Below are 10,134 nucleotides of genomic sequence, written 5' to 3' on the forward strand. Positions count from 1 at the left end.
ATCTCGTGTGTGGAGCATTGATTGCCCTTCCTACCCGCTAATGCAGTGGGCTGTTCTTAAAACATCAATGAGTACTGAACGGCGATACAACTTGTATGTTAACCTTTGGAGCTGGGATCTGGGCGTTCTATCTGTCACGTTTTTGGTTCATCATCATCAGCAGCAGCAGTAGCCATGATTAATCCACTGCTGGAGGGAGTCCTCCCCAAGCTGTTGCCAACAATTCACCAAGCACGTGGACGCAAGCTGATTTCATCTCTCCGTCTCCCCGGCGGACGTGATCTGGGGCACGTAAGCGCGAGTATAATGATAGCTAATCACTAGATACTAACAGCAGCGAGACGGCGACACGAAGGTACGCACGGATATGCGCTATGCGGATGGAGCGTCTCGTCACGACCATTCGGCATTGCCTTGTTCCGAATCGGCTGATAGTAAGAACAGAATGTGCGCTGCAGTGAGGCTCTGTGAGTCTATGTGTACTCTATGAGTCTGTGTACCGGTTGATGTTTTGTAAGTGCTCAGGATATTCGAAGCACCAACACCAACAGAGGCTATAACATCCCGACTTACTGAAGTAAGGCTATTCGAAACCTACGTCGCGTCCGGACATCAACATCACGTACACACACGTATACAGTACACACACACGCACACACACACACGTACACACACACACGTACACACACACGCGCACACACACACAGACACACGTACACACACACGTACACACGCGGACACACACCCACGTACACGCGGACACAGACACACGCGCACGCAGAACAGCCAAGTTCGGAGCACGCTTCGCCACCGCACGCTGGACCCCACTTTACAAGTTGTTGCAGCGCGGGGTATAGAATAACAACAACAATAACAACAACAATAACAACAATAACAACAATACTTCTACAATGCTGCACCAACGGCGCTGCTCGTGCACTCGCAAGCGAGCGGGCTGGCCAGTCGGCGAGCTCGGCTGGCTGGGATCGATCGACCGGCTGACCGAGCGACAGCGGCTGTCTGGTTGGTTGAGTAACCGATCAACGCCTCTTTCGTTGGCTGACCGACTGACCGGCTGACTGGCTGATCGATTGACCGACTGACTGGCTGATCGACTGACCGACTGACCGGCTGGCTGACCGGCTGACCGACCGACCCACCGACCGAGCGCGCGGTCCGGCTGGTTGCACGAGCAGTGCGACATCGAAGCGTATCGCCCGAATAAAGAAGAAGAACACGAACAAGAAGAAGAGTGAGAAGAGGCAGGGACGTCTCGTGATACCTTAGCGTGAAGATGCGACTGGAGTCGCGACGGACGTGCAGGAGGCCTCCTCTTTCGCGCTCGCGGCAGCGGCAGCAGCAGCAGCAGCAGTCTCTGCTGTGACCTTGCAGCTCCACATGCCTGGCGAGAGCGACACGGCGAGCCCCGGCGTCGAGAGCGGAGGGTGTCGAGAGAAGGGTGACCAACAACAAAAAAAAAAGAATGCTACCACCCCCACCTCCTCCTCCTCCTCCTCCTCCAACAACAGCTCCCCCTCCCACCACCACCACCACCTCAATCAAAGCAACAGAACGCGGCGGAGAGAGGAAATAACTTTGGGGTTCTTCCGACGCAAAGTGCTGCCGTTGATCGCCCCGGGTTTCCCCCCCCCCCCTCTCTCTCTCTTCCCCCCGAGCTACTCCTATTATTATTATTGCGACTACTACTGCCGCCGCTACTGCCGCTACTACAGCTACTACTATTAATTATTATTATTATTGTTGAAAGCGGTCTGTGCGAGTAGCGGCGTTGCGCGCTCTGCGTCTTTTAGCGCAGCGCCGACGGGAGCTTCGGACTCGGCGAGTGCCGTGCGCTGATGCCGCTGATGCCTCTGATGCTGCCGCTGCTGATGCAGCTGCTGGGTCCAGCGGCTGCGCTTCACGCACGACAGTTGTTGGGCTCGCAAGAAAGAAGAAGAAGATGAAGAAGACGACGACGACCGACTAAGACGTCGGCACCGGCGATGGCTGGGGGACGGTAGAGGGGATGAGAGGCGGGGGCGAGTCGGGGTTGTGGTGGGGGCGGCGGCGGTGGAGGGGTGGTGGGGGGGGAGGTGGCGAGAGAGGTGGTGGTGTGGTGGTGGGGGGTTGAAACATGTGTCCATCCATCCATCTCACACAGGAACCGACGCGCCCATTTGAGCCCAGGGAGCAAGGGAGGGGTCTCGGCACTCACCGTGCCGAGCGGAGGTCAGCCCCGTGACGCCGCCGCCGCCGCTGCTAAGCGTGCCTCCGAGTGTGCCGCCGGGCAGAGATGTGCTTCCTACCCCAGCCCTAATCACCACACCTGTGTTTTACACCCTCCTCTCTCGCTTGTTTTTTTTTTTAATTAAGGCGTCGAATTAATTTCACTCCCCCCCCCCACCCCCGTGTGTGTTTTTTTCTTCTTCTTTTCCTGCAAATGACTTTTAAAGCAGGGGGGCTCAGCTCGCCAACTGAATGGCCGTGTCTTCAGAACGTGTTGCTCTCTCCTTAGTTCTTTGTTTTCCAGGGACAGTTTTAATGCGGCGCTTGAAGGCGAGCGGGGTCCACGTGTTAACAGAGATAACAACTTGAATGCGTCATTGTTATTTTCTCTCTCTCTCTACGCGAGTTTAAGAGCGGCATCGGCTCGTGTCTAAACATCCTGCTTGCTTTGGAATAGCGCGTAAGGCATCTCTGCAGCATCTGGGTGCGTGGTTTGTTTTTTTGTACATTACACTATAAAACGTTAATACAATAGCATACACGTACAAGTTTGTTTTAAAACAGCGTGCAAAATAGTTTAAAGGTCTGTGAATATGATATGCAAATGATGTGCCGTACGCAGTCTGTTTTTATTGTAGGGGGCGGGGAGGGCGTAAGGAGGGAGGGGGGCGGGAGTGTGGCACGGGAGCGCTCCAAATATTCCTTTGATTTAGTTTCCTTCATTCATTCATTCGCCTCTTTTCATCATTGTTTGAGTAAACGTTTGCCGGCCACGTTGGGAAGTGTGCGATTGTGTACTTAGCGACGTTGTATGGATTTAAGTCGCTCCGGCAGTCGGACCGCCCGGATGAGGCAAGTGCCTTTTGCAGGTACCGTTACGATCACTGCACGGTGCAGGAACGTCCACTACCCTGAGCATCGGTGCTCAAAGCATGTTTTGTGCAGCTGCTCCGTAGCGTCGCGACTTTCCCGGTACTCAATAAGGATACTTTGAAGTTTCGTAAAGATTAACGAGTAATACCGGACTTTTAAAATATTGTATTGTAATCCTTTTTTGGTGATGTCTAAACGCCCATAACGGTATATACATTGTTAACGCTGCGTCTTGCATTTCACGAATACCACCACTAACACGCTTACCCCCCCCCCACACACACATTATTCATTCGGGTTCAATCAATAGCCCGGGTCATCGACAATTCCGCGAGTGAGCAGCCTGGGAGAACACGCATTTTAATGGTAATCCCCGACGTTCAGAAACAAGTTTTATAGGGCGCTTATTTCCCCCCCTACCACTTTTGACCGTTCCCCTTGTAAACAGCAAACAACGACTACAATGCGTCAAAGAATTGCGCACGAACGCAACCTCACTCTTTGATCTTTTCGCTCGAAGTCGGCTGCTGCGAAAAGGCACGAGCCTTAGGAGAGATAACTGGAGTGCGATACCTAGCTGTGCGCGAGATATCATTCGGTGCCGAGTTGCGTCTGAAGATGTTTTTTCTCTCCTCCACCCCATCCCACAATTGTCCGGCAGCGTGACATGCACACAGGGACATCCCGTGGCAAGCACGGCGTTCGGTAGATGCCGTTGCACGTTAACAGGACGCACACAGGAACGCACGTCCCGTTTTATTTTTAAAAGGCTTGTAAGATTACACTCACGCGGAGAGCAATTTTAGGATTTCAGATCATTAGGCGTTTGGAAATTAGCTCGTTTTTCTGCTGTTGTTTTCACCGTAAAAAAGGGGCAACCTTCGAGCGTAATTAATGCACAATTATACCCGCGACGCGGACAATGCGCATCCCGTAATGATGAGCCGCCTTCGTTGTTGCATTCCGGCAAGCAAAGTTATTTGCAAACAATTTGGAACGCGAAATGTTATATACATATATATTTTTTGTAAAAATAATTGTCACAACTGCTATGCAAATGTAATTTGCTCGCTATGCGTAACTTAAGGTTTTATTTGTGTAAATAAATAACCACCGTATCAATTTCGTCTTTTCGTGCCTATGTGCGTTTAATATAAATCGGCGAACACTCGCATAATGTGAGAGAGGAAATTGTCATCATGAACCTGCACCAATTAAGTATATACCGCTCAAACTTTACCACGATAGGGACAGCAGCAGCAGCAGCAGCAGCAACAACAACAACACTCGTATAAGTGCGAAAGAATACATTGCACACGCAAGCAACAACCAATCAACCAACGCACCTGACTTTCGGAAATCCAAAACATCCAAACCCCCTTCCTCGTGTGGCTCCAGCAGCGCTCGGCTCTCCAGCAAGCAGCCTTTGCTCATCTCAATGCACGCGGTATGGGCGCACTCCCCCCCCTAACCGCTTAATATAATCAAAGCGCCGCCACTGCGGGAGAAACACACAAGACGCAGTTGACACTTGACCTGAGGTCAAAAGCTACATGTAAACGCATGTGCTCTATTGCTGCGCTATTGCTGAAGGGCGGACTGGAAACGTGACATCTGATCACGCAATGCTTGCTCCACCGCCCCGTGATGGAAACACTCGTACCTAGGGGGCATGCGGCGTTCTTTGCTTTTATTTTTTTTTGCGCGGTGCCGCGCGTTTGGAGTCATAGTTTTCTTTTCAAAGCGGTAGACTGTCGGCTGTGCATCTATATATATACACACACACACATACGCGGGGACCTCGGGTTCGTAATGTGTGCTAAGTTAATATCTTGCTCCTCTGTGAATTGCTGTTCCGCACTCCTCCGTACCGTTTGCGATAGATCCGACTTTTAACAGCACGCACGCGCGCGCGCCTGGAGTAATATAAAGCTCACTTGGTCTTTGGAGTTACAAACAAAGAACTACAAAAAAGACATTTGACGTAATTATCAAAAGCACAAAGAAGGCATTAACGATCGAACCTGCCGATGAAAGGCGGCCAACCCCGGACCCACAATAAAAATCGAGGGAGTTGTCAAAATTCTCCGCGGATTTTTGTGAAGTTTCGAGGCTGCGTGTGGGTTCGGGTGCCATCCAGAACGCGTTCTCCGCGACTGCCCCATTCGCGTGTTTGTAGCACGCGCACCGCGTGCCGAGCCCTTGTCACGACCAGTCTTGAGACATTTCACTCACGGAACCTTTCTTTTAAGACGTGCATTCCTCACCGCCAGTATCTAAAGCAGATAATAACGTGACGCACACGCACACGGTAATTACTCGTTATCGCCCTGAATAATGCATTACGCGCGCGTGTATTTGCTTACACGCGTGCAACTAATTATGACGGCGTTGCGCTATGAACCCAGCAAACTGGGTTCGATTCCCGTCCACGGATCATTAATATCCGTGCCGAGCGATAACTAAACCTGTCTTCTGGCAGCCCCCTTCACCAAGCCGCAGTGACCAGCGTGGTGAAGTATGGCTAAACAACACCCACATGACCGACACGGCGCGGAGGATCCTTCATCCAGCAGTGGATTGACGACAATTCTATAAACAATTGTTATTCATTACTATTCATTTTGAACTCACGATCGTAAACCCTTCCGCAAATCTATTCGCCAAGATGAGCAACAACAACAAAGCCATACGAAATGATACATATACGTAGCAAAAAACAAACTTTTGCTTCCTCTTCACGCACTATACGATGCGTCAATCAAACAGTCGGCGTAGCGACGGACGGTCACGACGCTGGCGTCTAACGGGTTGAGGGAGAGACGGGGGGGGGGGGGAGAGGGCACCACTCACCTTTGTCCGTCCTACCACGTGCGCCGTCGCTCTGAGAACGTCGACGGCTCCATGAACGTGGCGGCTCTTGTCAGCGCAAAGCGTGACCCGCCAGGCTTTGCGCGCGCGCGCGCGCACGCCGAGATGTCGCAATGTGCGCGGTGGAATTGTCGCCTCTGCCCACAAGATACCGTTGGCACGGACGTTTGTGTTGCCACCTGCACCGCTCACCCCCGCCCGCACCATACCCCTCTTCCCATCTCCGCGGTGGAGGTTCGAGGCGGCGCACAGGTGGTGACCGCAGTCGTCACCCAACCCCCCAGCCACCGTATCGCGATGACACTTTAGCGTCAATCATCTCCAAGCGTCATCGTTTTCATCATCACGATTTCTCGGGCCAGGGTCGATCCACTGCCGAGTGAAGGCCTCCCCAAGCCGACAGCACCGGAATACGGATTTAGAAGGGTAGTCTGACAATATGCCACGCTTTCGAACAACATTATTACCACCGACATTCACGCGATGTCCCGCAGTCTGCTAACCCTCCGTATGCGGTGGCGTGTAGAGTGACTAACTGGGCGAGAGTTCCACCGTTAAAATGAGTCCACTTAACACTCCGTGATGGCAATAGCTGGCATCACAACGCTTCTTCGCAATGTAGTCGCCGCCCGTTCGACACATTGCAGGTAAGAAACGCAGGCGAATGGTTCATTGTGCGTCGTGTTAGGGGGCACATCGACTGCCGCGGCTGTGGGGAGTTCACCACCGACATCTCCACGCCACTGAACGCTGTTACACACGCGGCGCCCGCTCAGTCCGTCTTGAGTGCACGGGCATATCTGAATGTACTGCAGGTGGGGGTACATATACACGGAACAATATCGTATAATATAACAACAACAAAACAGTCTGAATCTAAACGGTGGTATGTACAGAGTGTATAGCAGCACACGCGATTTGACTCTTGAGAACGTGGTAGCGTCTCGGCTAACGATGGCCATGGCGATAACGACAATGGTGCCCCAAGATAATGCGTTTTAATTTGGCGATTGTAATAACGGCGGTGATTGTATCGTTAATGACACAGGTAATTGGGACGAAGGCAATGCTGATGAGTGTGGTTATGATAACAGAGATGACGAGAGTGGAGATTGTAACGTTGGTAGATTAATGGTTAATGATGGTTGTACTAAAGATGATGATGATGAAGAAGTCACGACGGTCATGATAACAGGAATAATGTTGATGGTAATGGGTAATAGATAGTGCTGACCAATACATCTAAAATTGTCTCACTCGATTATCACAGCGGCACCATACATGAAACAATTCCATTAATTACATTTCAGGGCTGCCCTATGTCCGTTGAGGACAGGCAACGTCTCTTAATGCTCTCACAGAACAACTTTGTTTCAATAAACCAAAGACCTACAATGGAATTATTTAAGAAAATCCTCATTTGCTAGCTGTGTAAAATTGTCGAACGTATAAGTCGTGACCACCAAAGGCAGCTCACATGGGCTTGCTTTGTATACATCCAACAAGTCTGTGCCGGGCAGTAGCCGCGCTCGCAATTAGTGTCCACGGACGCTGATTAGAGATACAGTACGCAGTTGCATCAACACAACTTGTTCTCGATTCACAACCCGAATTGTAAATGCGGCGAATTTATATCGAGATGTCCCCATTGCGGGATTTTTAGTATCAGCGTTAAATACAAAAAAATAATGTGCGTGTGTGTTATGATTACATGTTTAAAAACATTGCAAGTGTATGTATATTGTTTTACATATCAAGTGCATAACGGCAATAACGGGGACATTAGCAGCAAGTCGATGAATCTCGCTTCACACGCACGAACTCGGCGGCACGACGGATATCGGGGCTGTGTGACAAGGCGCACAACATTTGCACCGCATCGACACGTAGGGAAGCCATTTTTTTTATCATATATATTTACATAAACAAATTATGTGAAAGAATATAATTGTTTTAAATAACTTAACACACGGGCAAAACGGTCACAATTCAGAGCCTCCATTGAAGAGCAACTGCAGTGAAACACCGGCGGGGAGGAGTGTCATTGGCACACTCTCCCAATAGCAATCACATCTACGCATGTTGTTTATTGTTTACATTCACAATTGGGGGATGGGGGGGCAGGCAACTGGGGGGGGGGGGCAAAGATAGGTCAAAAGATTCATGAGTTATTAGGTGCAAATTCTAATTGAGACCAAGACCTTTATAATTAGCCATTGCTTATCAAAGTCAGTGCGTTAGTCCAGTGGGAATGAGATTGAAAAAAAACCTTGGCTTGTATGTCAAGGATGTACAAAATGTTAATGGGAATGAGATTAAAAGTAAAAGTTGAACCAACTTTAACGTTTGGCCAACTCTGAATCCCCCATCTCTGTGTTCAAATCGAGGAACAGAATAATACCTGGACACGTGTTACTATTTATTTCCTAAAATTAAAACGTAACAAGGGCGGTTTTTACGTTTACATACCGTACTCTGAAACGTTTTGATAACCTCTTATGCGAGTGGAATCTCGCGTCACTGTGATGTACAAATCAGTCCGTCCGTTTATTTCGGATAAGATCCATTGAGCCAAGCAGCTCTTTGTCAAGACCAACAACAGTGAGTTAAACAGAGAAGCAAAATAGTTTAAGGATCTGGTGGCGATGGGGTACACGAGCAAGAACAGTCTTCGCCACGGTGGCAAGATGTTAACTACCTCGCCTGGTATACAGGAGGTCGTGGGTCCGATCCCGACCCTGACGCCTGCTGCTGCTGTATATTTGGAGTTTGCATGTCTCTCCCCCCGTGGTCGCGTGGATTTTTCTCCGGGTCCTCCGGTTTTTCCCTCCAAATTTAGAAACATGCATTTCGAGTATTTGACTGCTATACATTTCCACGTGATAATCCACTTTGTTGAGATATCATTTGTGGCCAGGTCACTTCTGCAAAAGAGCTATATAGCTCAGTGGGCCTTATCTGGTAAAATGAAAAAATTGAGTTTGGTTGATAGTTTTAGACCAAATATGGAGGTACGTGCACACACCACATCTCCGACTAGCACAGTTGGCTAAGTATGGTGCGAAAGAAGTTCAACAAAAGTTCAACATACATACACGCACCACAAGTGAAGTGACCACTACACTCAAATAAGTATAAATCATACATTTGGTATCCGTGGCGTTATTTTATCGAAAGGCTATTGCAAAGGCGTTGCGTTTCACGGACGCCATCTGCAGCAGTTTCGCAGTGGATGGACGATGTTGCGGTTTGTAGCCGAGTAATTTGTAGGTATTGTTTTGAATTTGGTCAATTAGGATCATGATGCCGGCACACAATTATATATACATTGTTGACGATCTCAGGTGATCTATAACGTCCACTGCAAAGCGTTCGGAACATCCTGCGATGGTTAATACATCGACAGCACTAACCACCAGCGCAGCCTGTCAAGTTCGAACTGCGAACCTCGCAACAAGTGGTGATCGCGCTACCTCAGGGCCAGGGTCACCAACCCAAATTGAGACCCCCCCCCCCCCAAGAGACAAACATAAGAGCACACAGACTCGCGTACAGATCAATATTCTTACAAAGAGGCACGTAAACTTACATGCAGACACACAGACCCATGTCCAATGATCCAATCCTGGATGTTCAGGTACGTCCGCAGGTACTCGAGGGTTTTCCAGCCTCTGTTTATTTGTGCCAATGCCTCTACCCTGACACAATATAAGCAGGACTCCATTCGCTCTCTCCACATATAAATGCAAATGTTTAACAGATATAAATAAGAAACATAGTCCATCAGTCATTGGCGTCCAAGCCAATGATATTAAGCAGAAATGGGTTTAAGCAAGGAAATTCTGGATCGGTTTTCACTTTCTGCATCTCATCCCACAGAGTGAGGCTTGTTTCATAAGACGCCTGGTCAACGTAGAAGAGTAGACCAAATACCCTCGAGTGCTTTCTCAAGTGGAGGACATTTCTCCAGTAGTGGCACAAGCAAGTAAATGTAGGGCTACAGTTTTACCTTTTCACTGGAGGTCAGTAATGCAAGTTTCCTTAAAAGGCCTTCGAGGACTTTCAGCAGATATGCTGCCAGGTACATCACGGACTAGAGCGGCGTTCTTCATGGCAAGGCCCGCGGGCCATTTGCAGCCCCTGGTGGCCTTTAGTGCGGCACAT

The 10,134-nt window shown here is 49.5% G+C and overlaps 1 protein-coding gene across 4 annotated transcripts in view; it reads right to left on the minus strand.

Moving 5' to 3' along the window:
• The window catches only part of LOC133340418 (teashirt homolog 1-like), a 107,013-nt gene extending 100,321 nt beyond the window's left edge, over positions 1–6,692 (minus strand). For 2 of the 4 annotated variants that reach the window (XM_061548623.1, XM_061548624.1), the window contains exons 1-2: positions 2,216–2,228; positions 1,283–1,402 (exon numbers count right to left, since the gene is read on the minus strand). The gene's annotated coding sequence lies outside the window, so the exon portion shown is untranslated. Of the gene's footprint in view, positions 1–1,282; positions 1,403–2,215; positions 2,229–4,445; positions 4,566–5,952 lie in introns of those variants that run through there. The other 2 variants (XM_061548622.1, XM_061548621.1) reach the window with 2 other exon arrangements.
• Between the last annotated feature and the right edge of the window lie 3,442 nt (positions 6,693–10,134).

This window comes from Lethenteron reissneri, chromosome 9 (genome assembly GCF_015708825.2).
Source record: "Lethenteron reissneri isolate LAM-NWPU_2019-01 chromosome 9, ASM1570882v1, whole genome shotgun sequence".
Taxonomy (NCBI): Eukaryota; Metazoa; Chordata; class Hyperoartia; order Petromyzontiformes; family Petromyzontidae; genus Lethenteron; species Lethenteron reissneri.